Here is a 21,962-nt window from a genome sequence, read left to right on the forward strand (position 1 = left end):
GGCATGTTCTCAAAGATGTGCAGCACATTCGAGACTAAAAGATGATGCCTGCATTGCACGTCCTTTCAGATCTTGTCAAAACCTGCCACTAATTATGGTCATGTGATTAACTAACACACACACACACACACAGTATACAAACAGAAAAAACACTTCAACAGGAATCTCGACAAGCAGGTTAAACATCGCTAACCTCAACTGTCCAACCAGAAATACTAGTCAGTTAAATGAATTATTGAGATTTTATTCTGTACAATGCCAATTAACTGTTTCATTTTGATGTCATGCAGCTACCTGCTACTAGCCGGGCCTGCAGTCCTGGTGGTCACTCCCCTCTCGGCTCTAATGCCAGTACTGGAAAAAAGATGAAATCTTAAACAACCATTACAGTTTGTAAGTATTTTAAGGTAGAAAATGAGAATAATGTTGCGTGCAGGTTGTGTCAGAATAAACTGCCATGTAACCAGTTGACTTGAGCAACGCATAACCGCATTCAGTACAGGCATGTGGAGTTTAACATAGGGCTGAACAGTTAATTGAAATTTTATCTTCATCAAAATATGGCCTGTGGGAATTTTGAAATTGCAGGGGGCAAATACCATTTTCAATTAAAGGCATAATATGAAACATTTCCACATTACAATATCTAAAAACATTAAACTTATGTTACATGTTTTGTTGAGTTGTGTACTAACTTTATCCCAAATGTTTCCAATAATGTTCAAATGCAGAGAAATCAGTCATTTATTCAAGATACCCCTATTGGCAGAATTGAAATATTGTGTGTTTAAATACTGTTGTGCTGCAGAGACATCCAGGCCTACTCATCATATTCTACTGACTTAATAAAACACCTTTGTTTGGTACAGATCCCTGAAAAAAAAAAAAAATCCCTGTAATATTGCAAATCATATCACAATTGCAATATCACTGCTGTGACCTGTTGAAGGCTGCTAGCGCTAGTATTGCTAACGTGTTTTCTTACTTCTAGACTTGTCTAAATGTAAATTTCCATTGTGAATTTAGTTGTCAGAAATGTCCCTCATGCACAAGGGTCTACCAGGATCCTTGGACCTGTATTCAAGCATCTTTCAGGCAAATGGGAAATAAAAATACTGTTCAATCATGTATTGGTCTGATTTATTATGGCAGCACCTGGGCAGCATCTTTCAGGTAGTCTTGATTAGATAGAAGTAAGTCACTGCAGCATGACTCATGGCCCATAGACCTATATATAATAAAGAATACATCAAAGTGTTGAATTTAAGACACAGTTCAATTTGAAATGAAATTAATGGCACCAATTTAATCACATAAAGACTGTTAATTGCTTTTTCAAGCAATGACTGATGAAGAAAATCCTCCTCAGCTCTTCTGCAAATACATCAAGAGATTACAGAGCTGCAGCAGATCCACCAGAGCAGTTTCAAGTGGCAAAAAGTTCCATTCTGCAAAACATCTTTTGCTCAGACAGCTTTTTTTTTTCTGTGAAAGAAGCAAAGTCCTGGAACTCGCTACCAGATCACTTTAAATTTATTGCAAACTTCAACATTTTTAAGAGAGCTACTAAATCCTGGTTAATTCAGCAACAAACCTGTACTCATGTCTATTTTTTGTAAAATGTAATGGTTTTAAATGTGTGCTCTTACTTCTTCTTCCTTACTTCACTGTTTTAATCTCTCATTTTCATTTAACTATATATACTGTATCTGTTGTAATAAAATAAACTATTAATAAATCAATAAAACAAGGTTGTAAATAAGATGGGTCACTAATTTTGGGCAACCTTCAAACTGTCTGGCACAAAAAAAATTGTTCCAGGGGTTGAATTGTTTTGAGTAACATAATATGCAACTTTTAGAGCTTTCAGGTTTTGTTCAGACTACAGGCAAAGCGGGTTTGTCTCTCAAATCCAACCTTTAAGATAGACTTTCCGCAGTGTTATTTGCAAGAGATCAGATCAGATTTGTATGTCCAGACATCGCCAAACTATCTGTATGGGTTGCACTGGAAACAACGCAGGTAGCGGTAACTGCGTACGCTGGTGATGCAGTGTTCCAGCGTGGAGGCATGAGAAAAGGAGGTCCATCATCTCGCCCTTCAAACAATTGCGCTGTCAGGTTGCGGTGCAGAACTCCTCCATCACACCAGACAAACTCAGATTTGCTTTCCATACCGCCCCTCTAGTAGCAGTATGGATTCATGCTCATCATCCTGGATTTGATGCTGTCAACTGTGTGCTGTGTTGCTAGTGATGCAAAAGAAACTTTAAATCTGATTTGAGTATCCAGAGCGTGTGGACTGTTTTTTCTTGTCCAGATTTTCCACAATAAATCCGGACATGATCTGCACTTGGCCTAAAACGATAGCCATATCTATCAGTGATAGACACATCATCCATAGCAATAAGACAGTGGTTTGATAACATATTCAGTACTTTCAGTTACATGCAAACCACCATGTAAGCACAAAACAAATACGCCCCGACCCATAAACAGTCAGTCATATCCCTTGATAATGGAGCGAGCTATGAGTTACGAGAAAAGCCATAATCTAACAGACAAACCTCATGCATGCTCTCACCCTGGCTCATAAACAGCCAATTATATCCCCAGGTGCTACAAGTGACAAGCAAACAGGAAATCTGTGTTGTTCTGTTGCCCCATCAACGCATGAGAAACAGCATGGAGCTAGACATGAGACAACAGCACACAAAACTAGTGCAGATTAAAAAAGAACAGGTCAGCCCGCTATGGCAGTTTTTTATTTTTTTTTATTTTTCAAGTTGGATGACAACTGTCAGTGGATGAGGGGCTTGCAGGAAGCATGGAGGAGAACCACTACTCCTTTATTCTGCAAGAAGCTAGCTAAGAAGGAGCGGGAAAGAAATGCTGGAGAGAGGGACATCATACTCGGCCTGCTGTCACCAAAACCTGGTGGCTGGATTAGCAACCATCAGAACACCATTGTGTGTAAGCTGCAGGAACACCTTCCTGAGCAAGACCAGTAATACAACAAGCTTATGTTATCATCTTAGCTGCTTCCAACCTTTGGAGTTCACAGCATTTGTCAGTCACAACTCTCATGATAGATAATTATCAATATCTACCAATATGAAACTTCACTATTATCACCCCGGTCTAATCTGGACTGAACTTTATCTCCTTCCACTAAATCTCCATCCTCTGACATGGACAGGTACAGACCTCCAGTTACAGTTAAAATAATGGCGTTTGCACACAATATCATTTGCACAAGCCTTCAAGAACAGCCCAAATTCAGTTTCAAATTGAGAATATTGGAGCACCAAGGCCGTTTATCCGCTTTACAGATTCAGCACTAAAAGCCATACCACAAAAACAGCAAAAAGGTTTATGTGATGCCAAGTTAAAGCATTCTCAAGAGAAATAACAAATATGCAAGGCAGATTTAAGTGCTGACTGCAACTTGAACAGCAACATCTTGGTAAAACTTTCTAAGTATCTCACCGCCCACCCAGTTAAAACCTCGGCAGGCACGTAGACACCTTTATGCTCCACTTCACAAAAGGTGTTCACACTGCCATATGTTCATTACACACTGTTCACTTCGCATCTAAGGTGAGATACCCACAACTGTTAAACTTCCTCGTATTCACTCGACAGTGTCCTCTGGGCACAGGCACACATCCAGTCACACCAGCAGAGAATAATGTACCTGTGAAAAAAGTTCTCTCTAATTCTCTATCACTTTCACTTCTCCCTGTATCATCATTCTGGCAAACACATTTTTCATCACATACACCTACAAAAAAATCCACACTGGAAAATAAAAACTGTAGTGTGACTCTTCTTATTGTGGCCTGGCATGTTCAGAAAAAAAATTGGCTTGACTGTTAACTCACTCTCAACACCACAACAACCACTCTCCCTGCTCTGTTTTCTCGCTTGCCCTATCAATTTCTTCCTGTACGTGGTCTTTCTGTTTCTCTCATTCTTCGTCTTTACCTTTCTCCTTCCCTCCATTTCCTCCCAACCCTCACAAATTCTCACAGTCTGCTGCACAAGCCCTTTTTTTTTCCAGGCGAGAATGTAGGCCATCGCTCTGACAGCAGGAAGGCAGTGAAGAGTCGAAGCAGCGCCGCTCTTCTCTTATTTCCCGCATTCTGCTCGCTCACAGCAGCTGAAGACGGTATGCGTGCATGTGTGTGTTGTTGCCTCACACTGATTCAGGGTGCCAGAGTCGAGGGACAAACCACAGCACACAGCAGCCCCGTGCTGCACGGGCCTCACCAAGAGCTGATCTGTTTCAGCTCTGCAGAAACGAGAGCTTTTGCACGTCCCATTGGATATTATCAAAGATAATTTGAAACACTCTGGAAACAGTTTATTTTATCTACACGCTCTGATTTGTGATAACACTGATCTGCCAGGCCTACGTAAACCAAGGCCCCCGCACTGCACACTGAAACTAGGCCAGAATTGACATCGCACCTTGATTAAAGGGAAACTGCATCAAGAGATAGTTTTTTTCATACCCATTAAGTAAACAAACAAGACACCACACGCTGTGGGTAGATGAAATATAAGCTCTGTCTACATTGCTTTTTGCCTTAACTGCCAAAAAAATACTTTCTAGGACAGAATAATATATTCGCATTTCTAAACCGTACAGACAGGTGACAAATTAAAGGAAAAACCTGAATAAAAGAGTGGAGAAACAACTTATGTGGATGCTTCCACATACGTGCACTGCATGGTTCAAAAAACTAACATCCAACTGTGCTCTGTGGCATGAAGGCTATAAAATGTGGAGCAGGTCCAGTTGATTTTGATTTCGTATAAAGAATGCAAGAGGAAAAGACCTAAGAGACTTTTAAAGAGGGTTCATTGTGGGGGCACAGATTGAAGGAGCTTCAGTCACAAAGTCTGCTCAACTTGGTAGTGTTTCAATAGAGGGTACGGGCTGATGTCACTTTCCAAGTGGGACATGCCCCCTTGGACAGAGTGAGTAGCAATACATCCTGCAACAAGGCTGCATTTAGTAGGGAAACTGTGAAACCAGGAGTAAAACAATCAGTATCTGCATGACACTTAACATTTATACGTACCAGATTTTCGACACAAGGGAAATACACAAAGCAAAGAAGGCATACAAAAGTGGTTACTTGGTAAGTTATTTCAAGGCTAGATTTGTAGGCATGACAAGGACAAAAGATGTTTTGGTTGTATGTTGGCAGGTATGTTCAGATTTCCTTATTTTATTACTTAAGTGGAGAGACATGTTCACATGCAGCAGTGTGAAGATGTGGAATGTGATGCACGATTGTTAAACTGAATATAAGTGAAAGATGTTAAATATTTAATTCATAAGTAACATTAGTCAATACAGTATATAACTTAAGGTATAATTTTACCCAAAAATCAAACATATCTGACAAAACTGGCAATCGCAAATCCATGTTTCTGTGCTGGACTCCAGCTGTTTCTGTGAATTGCAGTGATCTATTTGCCTTTCTGTTCTTTAGCTTTTGGCAGGTTGTACAAAGATCACTCCAATTGCTTGTTGAATCTATTTGAAGAGTCAATCACACATGAACTCTTTCTCATTTTAGATGTGTTTTCGTGGCATCAAGCTGAAAGCTAATGCTGCCACTCAGTGGTCTTATAGCCACTCAGTGGCTGTGACTCCACCAACTGTGACATCACTACATACCCTCCATAGGCTCAGCGACTGAAGTGATGCCTGCATTTAAATCTATGGGAAAGACAGGAGTTAATAGGGTTGAAAATTGCTGTTGACAGTGCACATTTGATGACTGTGCATTAGTGTGATATGTAAGGAAAAACAGAAGAGCAACTTTTCCTCAGGAGACAGAATGTCAATGTGGGTTGTGATAAGGCTGTCAGCAAGAATAGACCATCAGCAATCAAATGAAAAGGGATATTATAGTATGGTTGCAGTGCATACGTTCCTCATATGAATGCACATTTGAGAGTTCAGTGGTACAAAAAATAGGCACTGGTCTAAAGAGAAGTAGAAAAAATATGATTCGGTTAGATGAGTCATCCTTCACCATATTCTCGACACATGGGCGACTGCTTGTGTGGCATACGCCAAGAGAACAGTACAGGCCTGAATGCTTGACCCCTACAGTGAGTGGATCCAGTGAGTCTGTTATGCTGTGGGGGGCATGTTGTCGGTATGGTTCCAGTCCACTTGTCCCCTGAAAGGGAGGGCTCACTGCAATTCAATACCGGGTTGTTCTGCGTGATCACTTTTATCCTATGATGAAACATTTCTATCCTGGTGGAAGTGGTGTCTTCCAGGATGACAATGGCCCAATCCAAAGAGTGCAAGAGGTCACTGAATGGTTTGATGAGAATGAAAATGATGTTCACTTGTCCTAAAATAAAACTTTCCACAAAAACGGTTTGATCAATTCAAATATGTGAAATATACTACTACTAAAACTAATTTTCCTCTTACGATAAATAATTAAATCGCCAATTTCCCATTGGCTTTATGTTGTGTCCCTTTTCCATACATATGCTTTACATCACATATTCTTCAGTATCTGGCCCAGCAACGACAAAAAAGTTGTGTTTTAATAGTATTTCAGAATTTGTCTTTTCCTGAAAAACAATTAAAAACCGTGCACACTGAAATTGTGGGTGCCCCCTCTGATGTTCTCTGGCTGTTCAGCGTCAACTCTCTGTGATTTCATTACAGTGTTTCCTGATGGACATTGGACAGATAGCTCTTGCAGCTTACTTGTTGTAAAAGTCAGCAGCCTCCCAGTGAACACAACCAGTGATTGGGACAAGAATAGCCTCTGAGACCAACATGGAATACAGTGGCAAGGATTTATGGAGTTTCCCGATGGAAAGAAAGCTTTACTTCTGGCTAAAGTAACCTGGCTAACTGCTAACTGCCATTAGCTTGGCTAGCCATGGCTAAGCCCTGTATTTCCAGGAGCTAAACCTGGCAAGAAAACTTCCTTGGTCCTGTTGCCTATTCCCTGTCATTAAATTGGCCTTTGTTGGTCTCAGAGGCTGTTTTGGTCCCAGTTTGGCCATGCTCACAGAGAGCTCTCAGACTTGGAAGACTCAGTTAATATGACCGCTCTCCTCACCACTTTGATGGGAAAAGAAGTGGTCAGCAGCTTCAGTTTGGCTTCATGCTTAAGAAAAAGACAAACAGCTCTCTACGAGGACAACCAAATAAGAATGTCAACAGTTAATCGGTTACGCACATCAATCTATAGGTTAATTTACAGACCCACACACTCTTCTAACGTCTTCGCTAGCTAGCAGCCTGAGGTGAAAAATGAGGATCAGCGTGGGAACATTTCCTCCAGAGAGGCGACCAAGTCAAATGTAAATTGTGTTTACAGTTTAGTAGTAATACTAGCACTATGATGCACTACATTAAGAAAGAGCATCCAGCTAACATGTCTGAGGATGGCTCGCAGCCAAAAATCCTTTAGCCAGAGGGAGAAAGTGTGATGCGCACAAATCCCAGGCCAAAAACCGGTTGGTGTGCAGAATGACTCAGACAGATTTAGCATCAGTCAGTACAGTAGAGGGCGAGAGATTCAAAGAGCTAACGTTAGCTTGGTACCTCTAGCAAGAGTACATTAAGCCATCCAGAGCTACTATGGATAAACACATTGAAAAACACTTAAAATACATAAGAGAAGAAAATTCACTCAAAGCAAGCTAGCTGGGCCAGACAAGCTAGCACTGACCACCACCTGCTGGACAGCTCTCACAAACAAAAGCTACATTACACCTCCTCAGAGTCTCTCTGTCCACCATCAAGGCCTGACAATACCAGAATACACCAAATTGATGCATACACTGTTAGCTGTCGCCACCATGGACTTGTAGTAATTCAGCCTCTCCATTCACCACATGATGTCTGACAGTCTTTCAGAAGCCAATTAGTGTGGTGGAGACATTAGGATAAGGTGCAACTCTTGTATTTCATGTTATTTTGAGTTTTTTTCTTAAACAATAACCAGTTAATAACTGGCTAATGGGTGTCTGGCCATCAAAAGCAAAAGTAACCAAAAATGACATCCCTGCAACCGAGTAAATACAAGATAATGGCATCAAACACCTCAACGTGCATTAGAATGAGTCATCTAAAGAGGCTGACATCATTATAATATGACATCATTGCAGATGCTGAAGACAAATAAAACTAAAATGTTTAAAGAAATGTACAACTGACTAGAAAACTGTGGAGCAGGATGTTGATTTAGAGACACTGATTCCGGTTATCTCATGTTTTGGAGTAGTGAGCAATCATAAATATTAAAAGAAATATTAAAGTTTCAAAGGCAGATTTACAGTTACATAACACTAAAAGGCAACCACCGACAACTGTATACGCTGAGACATTTGAGAGCTATCTTCTCAAAAAGTTGCCAGCCAGTGTGTCAGGTGAGCCTCACTGATTCATCCACCGCCACAGACTGCATCCATCAGTATTCAGTATTCATGCTGGGTGTTCTGACCCTGAGTAAAAGGAGCAGAGTGACATTTTCACAGGTTGGTTGCAGGTGTCCTGAGGGGTTCAAAACAAACAGCATGGAAACCTACTACAGCTCCAGCAGAAGAAGAAGAAGAAGAAGAATGCTGTGACAGTGGCAGGCAGGCTGCAGCAGCGCTGAGTGCTAAAATGGCTGCTCATTCTCCATACAGACACAGAGCTAAGCTGAGAGGAGGAGGGCTCCCACTCCCAACAATTTGCTTTAAATGTGGCTCATCCTTAGGTGGGCTTAACAGCGTGTGTGCAGAGCTACTGCTTGCAACAAAATAAATATTAAATTATATTCTTATAATATTCTTCTAAAATCATGAACAGCAGTGATTTTTCCCCCTCATATGCTTCCACATCCCCATCAGTATGCACAAACTTAAGTAGAGATGAGTGCTGTGACAACATCTGGTTAAGGATCTTCATTTCTTCTCACCATGCCAGGTGCATTTTGGGAACTGAGCGTGCACCCATATTTGTTTGTAATGTATAGTTTGATCTTAAATTCAACAAGACAAAATTACTCAGACAGGGTCTTCTGTACAAGTTTGAAGAAGCAACAAAACAACAATTATGACTATTTTCACTTATTACTTATTTTTTTATATAATGTTTTTGTTTAATTGTTTGCAGTTAGGTTGTGCTCAGGCTGTCAACGCAAACTTTGAACTGAGTAACTGAGGTCTACACTGAACTCGATAGCCTGGCTCTTATCTGAGCTACATCTTAGCGTGGGGGGGCCCACTTCAACGCTTTCACTCAGAACATGGCAAAGTCTGCAACAGCATTACTACATAAATACAACCTGCTATCAGTGAGCGTACTCGGGCAAAACAAAGCATTCGACTGCAACATGCATAATGACACTGAACTGAAGGACTTAAGTCAACACTTTGTGCTGAATGCCACTGACCAAATTGTAGTTTCATGGCAGTGGCGTCTGAGTATTATTCAAAATTGTAAATTTGTGATTTGGGGCTGTATAAATAAAACTGCCCTGACTGAACTTCACAAGTTCAAATAGCCTTGAGCTGTTATTGTGGTTACAGTTGTTTTGTATTTACTTGCATCACAAGTTTGAGTGCAGCCAAGAGAAAAACTTTAAAGAAATTTTAACCGGGTTCTATTGAAAGATCTTCCAATCCAGAGGTTTTCTAAGTGGGAGGTGGGCCTCTCTAAGGGGCCTCCAAACACATTTTGGAGAAGAAGTGAAAAAATATTACTAGGGATGTAACAATTACCAGTTTAATGGTTAACCCTGGTGAAATTCCCAAAGGTTAGAATTACCATTTTTAAATTTTAATTATTAACACTGTGTAGGACCAGTTTGTTAATTGTTTTTTTTTTCAGCTAAGATTGCATAGTTTCATCTTGTTTTATCTTATTTATGTACTGACTTTCATTTTTAATCCTTTTCATATTCTTGCAGCAAGCATTTCAAAGACAGGCTGCTAAGAACCCACATCAAAGAAGATCTCAAAACCTTATTGCAGTGCTTTCATATGGTTGATGTTTTCATATCTGCAATCTGCACATGTGCAGTTACCTCTCAGGGCCACACTGTGCCCTCTTTAGTGCCAATGCATTCATATGTTTACAGTAAGTTTTGGCCAATGGCTGTTATTATTTTAATTTATTAAGAGGCTATTTTTTGCAATGTGCAGAGTGCTGCTAATTTGATTTGTCATTTTCAATATAAACCTTGGTGAAATGATTTCAATGTATGTATCAGTATTTTTTTCAAAATTTTCAGCATATTTTAATAATAATAATACTGATAATTTTGGTCATTATAATCCATAATTTCATACTAATAAATCTTTAAATATTATATTAGTTACCAAAAGGAGATCACATAATAGCCTAAATGTGTGTGATATGGTTAAAGGGAAAGTTCAGACATATAGTTGTTTTGGGGAATCTAACTGTTTTTTTTCCACTTGCTTTTGAACAGACCTTTTTATGTACTTAAGTCTGAAGTCATGTAAAACAGCAATATTAGGCTACTTTGGCTAAACTGAGTCAAAGAGACCAAATAGCATGATCATAATCCCATAGACCAGTCATTCCAGGGTCAGAGGAGATTTTATTTGGGTTGCCAAATATATTCACAGAATTTCTGCCATAGTATCTCCAGATTAATATCTGCAGTACATCTTTTATAGGGCAATTAAACTGTGTGTATTGGTTTACTGATGAGAGGTAAAAAAAAAAAAAAAAAAGTTATTTTTTGCATTTGTGAACTAGGCTAAAATGTCCTATGTTGTTTTACAGATGAGAGGAATAAGATCTTTTGTGAGTTGGGTCACCGTGCGTCGTCAATCTTAGAAAGTGTGGCAGACATTCAGGAATTGAGGAAAATAAGCAAGTAACCTGAGGGGGGGCATCTTTTACCAAGCTGTGTCTGAGGGGAGGCTCACAGTTTCAGACTTTGAAACCCCTGTTCTAATCTAAACAGTTTTATGCTTAAGAAAACAAAGCCCATTTTAACCTTATTATCAGAGATTTTTGTTTACATTTCAAAGACAGAACTTTTCACATATGTCCACCGCTCACCCAACTGTTTAAACACCTCTCTCTGTTACCCTATAGCACTTCCAGCACAATAAGATCACATTTCAAAGGAAAACTAATGCTTAAAATGCCTATATAACCAAACTATTAGAGTACAAACAAAGATTTTTATATTTCGAATCATGCTGTTCTGAGTAAGACAGCGAATACGTCATAATAATTTGGTCATTCAAGGCTACTCACTCCAGACCTGATGAGAATTATTTTACTTTCTCTCAAGCAAGATAATCTATATTTAACAAAGTATAAAATGCATCATTTTGAAGATATCTTTAAAATGCAGTTATTCACATTGTTTAGATTCATAGACAGATCAGTTAGGAACACAAAGTCTTAGAAATCGGTGCAAAAGAGAGTTTAAGGGGCAACACCAAAAAAACATTCTGAACACCGTGACCTTTGACCCCTCAGGTGGCACTGCATTACAAACTGCATTAAAAACCAACATAGCTTAAAGGACACGACATGTGCTCAGGAACACTTCAGAAAACCACTGTCAGTAAACACAGTTTGTTGCGAAAGTCACTAAAGAAGAAAAGGACCATCCTGATTGTTACCAGCACTGACTTCAAAAGCCAGTGTCTGTGATGGTATGGGGTTGTATTAGTGCCTACGTCACGGCTGACTGGCACATCTGTTAAGGCCCAATTGATGCTGAAAGGTGCATACAGATTTTGGAGCAACATATGCTGCCATCCTGATGATGTCTCTTTCAGAGACGCCTCTGGTTATTTCTGCCGGACAATGCATTGAAAATGTGAGGTGCATTATGAAAATACAGAAGAGACCCCTGACTGTTGAGTTGTACCTAAAAATGGGAAAGAATTTCACTTTAAAACAATCAAACTTAAAATATTCCAAAGTGTAAGCTTACTTTACTAACTTTGATGAAAATGCAGCTAAATGGAATAACTCTATATACAATTTAACATATTTTTTTTAACAAAAAATAAAAACGTCCTATGTCCTATCTTTATTTTTTGCACCAAATTATGACTAGTATGAATAAGAAGTATATCAATATAAATAAAATCCATCCATACTTGATGAAAATTATTTTACTTTCTCTCATGCAAGAAAGTCTCAATTTAACAAAGAATAAAACCCTATTCAATTTGGGCATAAAGCATCCTTTAGAATATGCCACTTTGCACTACTGTACAAGGTCTTAGAAATGATTGCAAATCAGTTTCTATAACATACATTGAAACCAATTCCTCCCATGGAAGTAGCAGTAGAGGACAGAGATCGAGATGTCCTTGAAGGTCAAGAACAGCCTCCTGTTTCTTTAAAATTTGTTGCCATTTAGGGCTGCAGTCAACCAAAAAAAAATCTTGGTCGACTGAAATTTTACCTATTCTTCAGCCAGTTTATTGGTCGAAGAGGAAAAAAAACTGTGCGTTGTCTCTAAATTAATTAAATCAGCCACAGCACACACAGCGACTCTACTTGATAGCCTTAAGGGGTGCTAATCAAAGTCACACAGTGCTGCCAAGCAAATGAATTCCTGTAGTTTGACCATTCCTTTTTCAAACGTAGCTATATTGTTAGCTTCAGGGCTTGTCTATTAAGTAAATTAGTGTCACATACAGCAGTAACACAAAGACACACACAGCAGCAACAAGGAACACAGAGCAGAACCAGCCAGCTTTGTACAACGCCACAGCTAACGCAGCTCATGCTGCAGTATAAACTTACACAAAAGACAGTTACAGCATCAGACCTACTACTCTTTTTATTTAGTTTGCCTCAAATGAGGCTTAATGTTCACTGTTTCTCCTAACTGTCCTTCAGTATTACAACATTAGTCCACCATCGCCGCAGGCTGTGGGAGCAGTCACATTATCAACATGCTAGTCCCGAATTCAACAGGATGGCCTACGAAATAAACACTGACATGACATTAAAAATGCCAAAACTTGCAGCTTTTAAGTTTGAAAGTCTGGTCACGGACAGCTGGTATTTTTCCATCATTGAGCTTGAAACGTTACCTACAGGCACTCATTAAGAGAGCAGTCAGGTGGAGTAAAATTCACACACACAGTATCATCAAAAATAAACTTTAACCACTCAGCTCTTCTGTCTTCTGAGGCTGCATCTCGAACATGGTGTCAATTAGTCTGGCTCCAGTTAATGTTCAGTAAATAGCCTGTCACTCCAAAATAAAATACATCAGGTCAGCATATGTCCTGCTCCTGAAAAAGTGCTTCTTTCATTATTGAAGTGTCACCAGCGACTGTCCAACCTATTAGAATTTGGTTGGACAAAAGCATAACGACCAACCATCCTGTTTTATAGTTCACAGAATTAAGTTCTAGACCCAAAACAAGCTATTTTAAAATCTTAACTTGGGAAACTGTGGCTAGAGGCAAATAATAGAAAAGTTGGAACTGCCTGGTAAGTGCAGAAAATCAAATCACTTCACTGTAATGCAGCCTTTAAAACCAGGAATAGACAACAACTTTTGCCATATCATGATAGAATAATATCCAAAATCCAAGACAATATCTCGTCTCATATGACAGTATCAATATAATATCAGCCCAGCTCTAACTCCATGTTTTTTAATCTACATGAGTTGTGTGTGTGTGTGAGAGAGAGAGAGAGAAATGTGCAAAGAGGTCAAGATGTCCTCCAAGTTTTCACTTTCAGGACACAAGTTGCAGGTGAATTAAATGAATTGCAGTGATACCTGGCTGTTCAGACAGTCTTACATAAAACAGCAAGTTACTTCGGAGGTGGCGAAGGAGTAAATGAAGCACACATGGTCTGTCTGTCCACAAACTGTAGCAACGTTATGCGGAAAAATCAACAATGAGTCAGGCATCACCTTCTTTGTTTTGCAGATCTCCAATTTCTTAGGAATTTTCCAGTGAAGAACTCTATAATCAGGTGCTAATCACAGTAAAATTAACATGTTTCTGTGGTAGTCATCTTAGTTAGCATTTAGTTTCATTATGTTTACAAAAGCTGTTTCCACCATCTCAAATTTGCTGCTTTTCTCTGTTTTATAATTGAATGAATATCTATTGAATATATTTTGTATTTATATTTCACACATTCATTCATTCACTCAGTCAAAGCAGCTGTCAATCAGTATTTTGACCTGAGATCCAAATTTACAAAAGTATTTCAAACCAACAACTTTTTGTTAGCAGAATTTTACATTTTACACTAAGGGTTATAGAACTTTAAAACAGGTCAAGATGTCCATTAATTTCTTCCTGTTCAGGACTCAAGTACCGGGTAAAACAAATTAATTGCAGTGACACCTTAAGGCTGTTCGTACAGTCTTACATAAGACAAGCCTCACAGGTATCTTTGCATATGTTTTCTGGGAAGTTTGAGAAGGGGTTTAAAAAAGAATTTACATCTTAATGTTAGAAAATTAAACAGTCAGGGTTAAACAACATTTTCTAATTTTTTCAATTATTATCATATTCACCAACTGCCAAAATGCGACTTTTAAAGACACCACCTTGGACTTTGGATGCACATTCTTTCTGAAATTTTGTTGACATAGCAGCCATAAATTAAATATGACAATTAACTTTAATGTTTGTTGCTATTTGGTAACCGTTAATAAATAAAACAATTTATACAAGGGCAAGTACAAATTGCCTTCACGCAAGTAGATTTCTGGCAAACTAAAACAATTAACTCTAGTGTTTGTTGTTATTTGGTAGCTGCTAATAAATAAAACAATTTGTGCCAGGGCAAGTACAGATTGACTTCAGGCAAGTAGATTTCTGACACACTGGTTAAGTGGCAAATGGTGGTTGATTTATGTAGGTGAAATAAACAAGTTTGCTGATTCTATCTTGCAACCCTTTTTTCCACTAAAATTCAACTTCTGAATCTTTTTTCTCAGTTCATCCCCAATTATTATTCATGATTGATAAAAATTGTTGGGTGGGGGGCATGAACTTTACTCGGCTTCTGAAAGGGGGGGCATACCAGAAAAACTTTGGGAACTACTGCAATGAAGAACTAAAGTAATCAGGTGCTAATGAAAGAAAATCTGAGGTAATCATCTTAGTTAGAGTTTAGTTGGCTGTTTACAAAAACCCCAAAGCTGTTTCCACCTTCTCAAATCCTGTGCTTCTCTTTGATACATATGTTTAGCGTTGCAGCATGGAAACACTACCACTTTTGTCCACAGGGGCCTCCAAAACCAACACAATACTAAAGTTCTATGAAGTAGCTTTGATTAAATACCTCTTTGACTTTTGGATCCACAAGCAATTGAAAGACTTTAAAGACTAACCACATGGTTTTTTTTGCTGTATGCAAAGAGGTCAAGGTGTCCTTTCAGTTTTCGTGTTCAGGACGCAAGTTGAAGTGCAGCGACACCCGGAAGCAGATCAGATGGTACACTGAACAGTTTCTTTGCAGGTGGCGAAGGAGCACAATATCCCTGCAAGCGCTGCACGTTACATATTCAGGTAGAGAAGATGGTGTCTGTCAGTGAACTGTAGCAACATTATGCAGGGTTTAGTTAGTTGTATTAAGTTCACAAAATGCCAAAGTCCATTTCCAATTCAAATTCTCTCAAATTCGCTGCCTTTCTGTGTTGTATTGTTAACTGAATATCTCTTTTGTATATATTTTTCGTGTTATGGCAGTGAAAACACTACCACTTTTGTCCACAGGGGGCTCCATACACTATATGAAAGTTATTTGTAGTAGCTTTAATTGAATATTTATTTGGGATTTGGACCCAAAACATGCAATAGAAAGACTTAAACTTGGGAAAGGTGGCTAACATCTTCTCTAACTGGATGTTTTAACTCTTTAACTCTAAAACTGGACAAGTGCTTTTTGCTGTATGCAGTGAGGTCAAGATGTCCTTCCAGTTTTCGCGTTCAGGACGTTAAGTTTCGGGGAAATCAAATGAATTGCAGCGACACCTGGGGGCCTTTCGGACACTCTTACATAATAACAGCCTCATATGTTTCTTCGCAGGTGGCGAAGGAGCAAAATGTCCCAGCGAGCATTGCACGTTATGTATTCAGTTAGAGAAGATGGTGTCTGTCGGTGAATTGTAGCAACGTTATGTGGAAAAATCAACAATGAGTCAGGCATGTTTGGAGGCCCTCGGCAGCATATGCTCGGCTGCAGCGGCCAGTTAAACCACGGATGGTCAGGATGACATGTTGTCATGCATTTCTCGGTTGGCTTACCTGTTTTTGTCGTCCGTTTAACTTGTAAATATAGATCCTTCCAGCGGGGTCTTGCCGTAAGTTGTCACGCTGGATGATTAATTCCCATGCAAACGGCAGCTTAGATTGTGCGTAAAACAAGCCAGTTAGCTAATTTAGCTAACCAGCTTAACTTACTGCTTGCGACAAGGATAGTCAGATGTCTGACTTTTTTTTTATCCACTCTTACTTTGGATTGATAATTTTGCGGCCAGTTGTGGCCATCATGTTATAAACCCGAGCGGGTTATCTTGGAAACCGGGCCAAAGTTGTCTGTTAGCTGGCTCGCTAGCAATTTAACGTCAGCTTGTGTTGACAAACAAGCCTGCGTAGTTAAAATCACACACACGACTTGAAGCTAGCTAACGCCAGGCTGCCAGCACGGGTAGCTTAGCTAGCTAACCAGCTCGCTAAATCCAAACCCTGTTCCGAAAATCCGTTTTTCCCGTGTCCGACTTGTATCCCATCGGCAGTTGCAAATCGTAAGTAACTCCGAGAATCACTTGCGGGTGGTTTCTGCGTTTCAATGACGGCGCACTCGCGTTTGCAAACCCAAGTTATCGCTTTGGTCTCTGCTCTCCGCCATTTCCAATCTCTCAACACAAACAAACAGGGTTGCTCGTGCGCACGGAGCCGAGAGGCGCGTTCACGAGGAGGGCAGCGGGCAGAAGAGACAAGAACTGACTTTTCATTAGACGTTTATAATTAGACGTTTGCATTAATATTATACAGTATACATATGGAGACGATGTGTTTTGACGGCTATAGAGCGTTAATAAGAGTGGGTTGATGCACTGTTCAAACTGCAGGCCTCCTGAAGCAGCAGTGTGAGTTCATGTACTGCAAATTAACATCCATAGTCTGAAATATAGTGATGCATACTGTCTGATGCACTGGAACAAGGGGCGTAGTGGAGGGTGGGGTGAACCAAAGTAAATCACTTTATCCACCTCTTTGAAACGAGAGAGTTTACTCAATCGTTTTCAGATCAGCTGTAGGAGAAACAAGGTTTGTAAACTACTGTTTACACCCAGTTTATCCATCTCTATATGTCAGTCCCTCCTGGATTTTGTGGGCTGTTTTGGGGATTGTTGTGGCCTAAAATGCCTGATTTCAGAGCAACTTTTCTCAAACATAGCAATCCATGTTGCACTGTTTTTATGAAAAGTTGCAATCTGGCAAGAGATACAGAAGTATCCACCAAACTGAAGAGCTGCTTCTTCCATCAGGCTGTGACACTGAGATTTCAATCAAAAACTTTACAATTAGATACAGTCATTTTTATCATTGTCCATGAAAGACCTATCAGGACCTAGTACTGAAAAGCCGTTACATTACTGAAGAGTTACTCTGTTACAAGTAAAACTGCTGGTAAAATACTTAATAGTTAAGTAAAAGTACTAATTATTTTTCTCAAAAACTACTTCTAGAGTATTAGCTACTTTTTAACCGTAGCTGTATCATCAGTAGCAGGCCAGCAATCGAAAGACTTCAAACTCTGTTCTGCTCAGTGGTCACAGTCACCTTCTCCACACCTGTGCCGCATGTCATGGTTTTCATTGGCCTGTTTGCAATCCTCTGTCCTTATTGGCCACAAAAAAGGCAGATGAAAAAGGTTTGAATTTTAATGTAGTCAGTAGTCAATTATGATTTTAAAAGTAACAAAGTAGATTACATTGCACACTCAAGCACAAGTAAAATTACAGACTTGAAAAAATACTCAAAAAGTACCCCCAGAAACTGCTTAATCACAGTAATCTGAGCAGGTGTAATTAGTTACTTCCACCCTTGCTCCTGTTGTTGCTGTCATGTTTTGGAGACTTGCATGGACTTTGTTCTGTCAGAATATAGAGACTGAAAAGTACATTTCCTGCTGTTTACTGTCCTTGTACTCTTTGTTACCTTTATAGATATGTGAATCTGTTTTGAAGAAAAAAAAAACACTCAACAAAAACTCTGTATAAATTCTGTGTATCTCCTCAGCTGCATGAGCCTGGAGCTCTGTTACTATTCTCAGTCTATGACTCCAGGGCAGCTTCTCGTCTACATTTCACTCCGAATATTGTGATGAAATTACATGTGAGAATGAAAGTAGCGTGTGTGTGGGCGTGTCTTCAGGAGATATTCTGGGAAATACTCTGAGAAGTAATTACATTGTGTGTAATATGTTAATTGGTTACTTACATTCCTCCAGTAGCTTGTAGTCTTACTTCAAAGTTCAAGGTTATTTATGACTTGAACGCTGGCATGTGGATCTGTGGGAATTCTGTCCGTTGGAGCTGACCTGTTATTGTTTATCTTTGTTTTAATGTTTGCTTTTTCAAATTCAATAATTGTTAAGCATGCCTGAAAAGGGTGGTGGAAGTTGAAGATGAGTCATATGCCATGCAGTCTAATTTAAATTAAATGAGATAAGTTCCCAAATTTACGATGTGAATGATGGCAGACATATTCACAATATGCCAGTTAGGCCTATACCAATTAATGCGTTGGCACTGTGCTCTCATTTGGCTTGATTCCCAGATATTTTATTGGTCACAGCTGAGATACCTGTCAGTCAAGGAAACAGGCTCCAAAAATACCCGCTGTCAAGCTTCACTGTCTTTTCAGGGAAAGAATAACTTAAACATCAGCCTGCAACACTTCAGAAGAAGTGAAATTACTCGCTCACACACCATACAGCAATGACTGAAAGGGCAGTTGTGCAGCAGGATGAGTAAATTCTGCTGGCTTTTCAATAAAACTGCAACCAGCCAGAAAATGCATGCTGATTTAAGTAGTGAAATATGAAGCCTGTGCAAAATGGAGCAACAGGTCCTACTTGAGCTTATCTGCAGTTATACTTGAAGGCAGTGTCACACAACTTCTGTGTCTTTTGTTTGTGACAACCACCTCCCTAACAAACTCAACAACTTTCATGCACGGTTTGAAAAACGCTGGAAGTCTTCGAGAAGCCCTGTGCACACCGACCCTCCTCCATAATGCCTGTAATTCGTGACCTTGGGCTGTGTAAATAAAAGTCGACTTGACTATGTTTTGTAAACCATTTCCACAGAAAAATGGAAACGACAACAATACCTCGAACTGCTGGATGATACGGAGAGAGCAGATGAGCGGTTCTGGGAACACATCAGAGAGGTGAACACTGCTGTATTTAATAAAAATGGATGCGGACACACTTATCTGCTGGGCCTTGGCAGGTGAGTGGGCTTTCATTTGAATCATTAATATACAGACACTTTTGTATTTTGCATGTTGATTTAAACTGAACGGCGTTTCTCCTCCTAAAATAAAGCTTTTTTTTTTTTCAGACCGTAACAACACGGGGAGTCACTGAGGTAACAGGTGCATTAACTGTTTATTACCAGACTGCCGGGTCAGACCGGGCCTCCTCAGGGAAAATTAGGTGAAACGAGAAGGTCGGCTGTGAAACCTGTCATGCTGGGACTATGGGAAAAGGTTGAAGTTGAACTACAGTATCAACCAGGCTCCTACTTATTACTCAGTTATAACAGATGAAACTTTTAGGCAGTATAGTGTGAGTTTTATTGACAAAGAACTTTGAGCCTGCTTTAAGTGCCTGAAGAGGCTGAAAGTCATTTGACCTGTTTCACAGCATTTTTTTTTCCTTATATAAACAGTAACAAGGTCATTACTGCTGTTTGTATCTGGACCAGCTGAAAACTAATTCATCATCAGAGGCGGAGAAATCGAGGTTTTCCTGCTCGGTCAGTTCTAAAATTCCTGCATGTGGCCAAAGGTGACGTGCCAGAGGTGGGACAAAGTCATTGCTTTGCAGACCTGCGTGCTCGTCACAAACGCCATTCGAACAACAGAGCCTCGATCTTTGTGAAAGCTGGAAGTTGTCGCGTCTCCATCTGTATTTTTCGACCCACAGCTTTTGCATACTGAAGTTCTTTTTTTTATTTTTTGTTGACCACCACATAGTTTTTGTACGTAAACAGAATTATCTTTGATATCAATTTTTCCAACTTGAGCTCAGTAACATCACGTTAATTCTTCACGGTTCTCTCCTGCAATTTGATTGGATGCTGTCGAATCGGTTCAAACAAAGTGGATCTGTGGAATTTAGGGTCAAGTTGCTGGAAATTAACAATTTCTGAATAATATCCTTTTCAATCTTTGGGCTTGGGGGAAGGTATCAAGTATTTTCAAGCCAAGTAAATAAATAAATATAAATAAAATAACTTCAACATAACACAAAAAACACCTTTTTTTTAATATCAGATGTCATGATAAACATGTCATTTGTAGTTGGGTGGTGATAATGACGTGTTTGTTTCCTTATATGTTGTTCCATCCTTCTTTCTCTTCTTTTTAAATAACATACTTTTTAATAATCTTTGGTCTGGGGGGAAGTTATCATCTGTTTTCAAGTTAAAAGTCCAAGTTTGTTTGTTTTTTTATTTGTCTAGGCAAGTCTACAGTCATCTCCTCTCCTGTTATCCATGTACAGTATAGACGATTGCTCTCTTTCTAAACACACTCGTCACTGGGGTCTGTTTTATGTACATGTAAGAGCACCAGGCTTCTTTACTGCAAATCAATGACTCAGTGCATCTACTGTCAAATTTCCAACAGTAACATAAATTTTTTCAAATAACTACAATACAACCAAGACTGTTTTTAAGATTATTGCATTTGTGTTAGGGCTGACTGATAAAAACAAACCAAACAAACAAAATAAATGAACAGCTAAATTAATAATAATAATAATAATAATAATAATAATTAAATACCACAATTTTAATGGGAATGCCATGTTCTGCATTTCATTTTCACTTAAATAATACATAACTTGATGATTATGTCATTTTTACACGGGGTCTGTACCAAACAAACATGTTCACTGACGTCAGGAGTAGGCGGAGCATCTCTGCGGCTCCACAATGCTTCATTTATAAAAGGCATGTTGTGACTTGTTATTTTAATCAAAAATTGCAGCTCCTGCACTTTGAATATTGCACCTGGCCGTATGCCAATTTTGATAATATTTTGATTAATTGTCAGTCCTGATCTGAGTCTGTTCAGACAATCACAAAGGGATTTTATTAACAGAAAAGACAATATTTGAGGTAATGCTACGCACTGTAGTAATATGTAGTAACACTGAGTATAAACATGAACTAATCCTCTGGAAAACAGGGATTTACCTTTTTATATAATACCATGTTGCGGCTGCATTCTTGTTTTCCTAATTTATTTTTTTCCTCCTCCAAAAATAAATTACATGTAAACAATGAAAGACTGTTTAGAGGTTTTGCAGTTTGTTCAGTGACTCGTGTGTCTGGAGTTTTACACAATTGGATGAGAGATTTGATGTACAGAAAATGTGTGCGATAAGGAGAAAGTGTAAATCCACACGTTAAACATTAACCCATGTGAGTCATGTCACATGACAAAGCAGATATTTTTCCATGCTTACCTTTGAGATTGGCAGCGTGATAACATACATTTTAAATCCAAGGATCATTTATTTAGAATGAGTCATTTACTGTATAGGTTAACAGCAGATTAAGATACTTTTGTTTTTCATACATCAAATGTTTTTTTCTTTTAAAACCTGATGATTTTAACAACTTGTCTTTTAATTTTCTGCCTATAAATAATGATTATTATTATTATTATTACTGTTATGGC

General features: G+C 39.0%; 1 protein-coding gene across 1 annotated transcript in view; it reads right to left on the reverse strand.

The window, feature by feature from the left end:
- The window catches only part of ncoa1 (nuclear receptor coactivator 1), a 71,178-nt gene extending 54,261 nt beyond the window's left edge, over window positions 1-16,917 (reverse strand). The window contains exon 1 of the mRNA XM_084737874.1: window positions 16,284-16,917. The gene's annotated coding sequence lies outside the window, so the exon portion shown is untranslated. The remainder of the gene's footprint in view (window positions 1-16,283) is intronic.
- Window positions 16,918-21,962: the final 5,045 nt, after the last annotated feature.

This window comes from Lutjanus erythropterus, chromosome 15, assembly GCF_056507025.1.
Source record: "Lutjanus erythropterus isolate fLutEry1 chromosome 15, fLutEry1.hap2, whole genome shotgun sequence".
In the NCBI taxonomy this organism is placed as follows: domain Eukaryota; kingdom Metazoa; phylum Chordata; class Actinopteri; order Lutjaniformes; family Lutjanidae; genus Lutjanus; species Lutjanus erythropterus.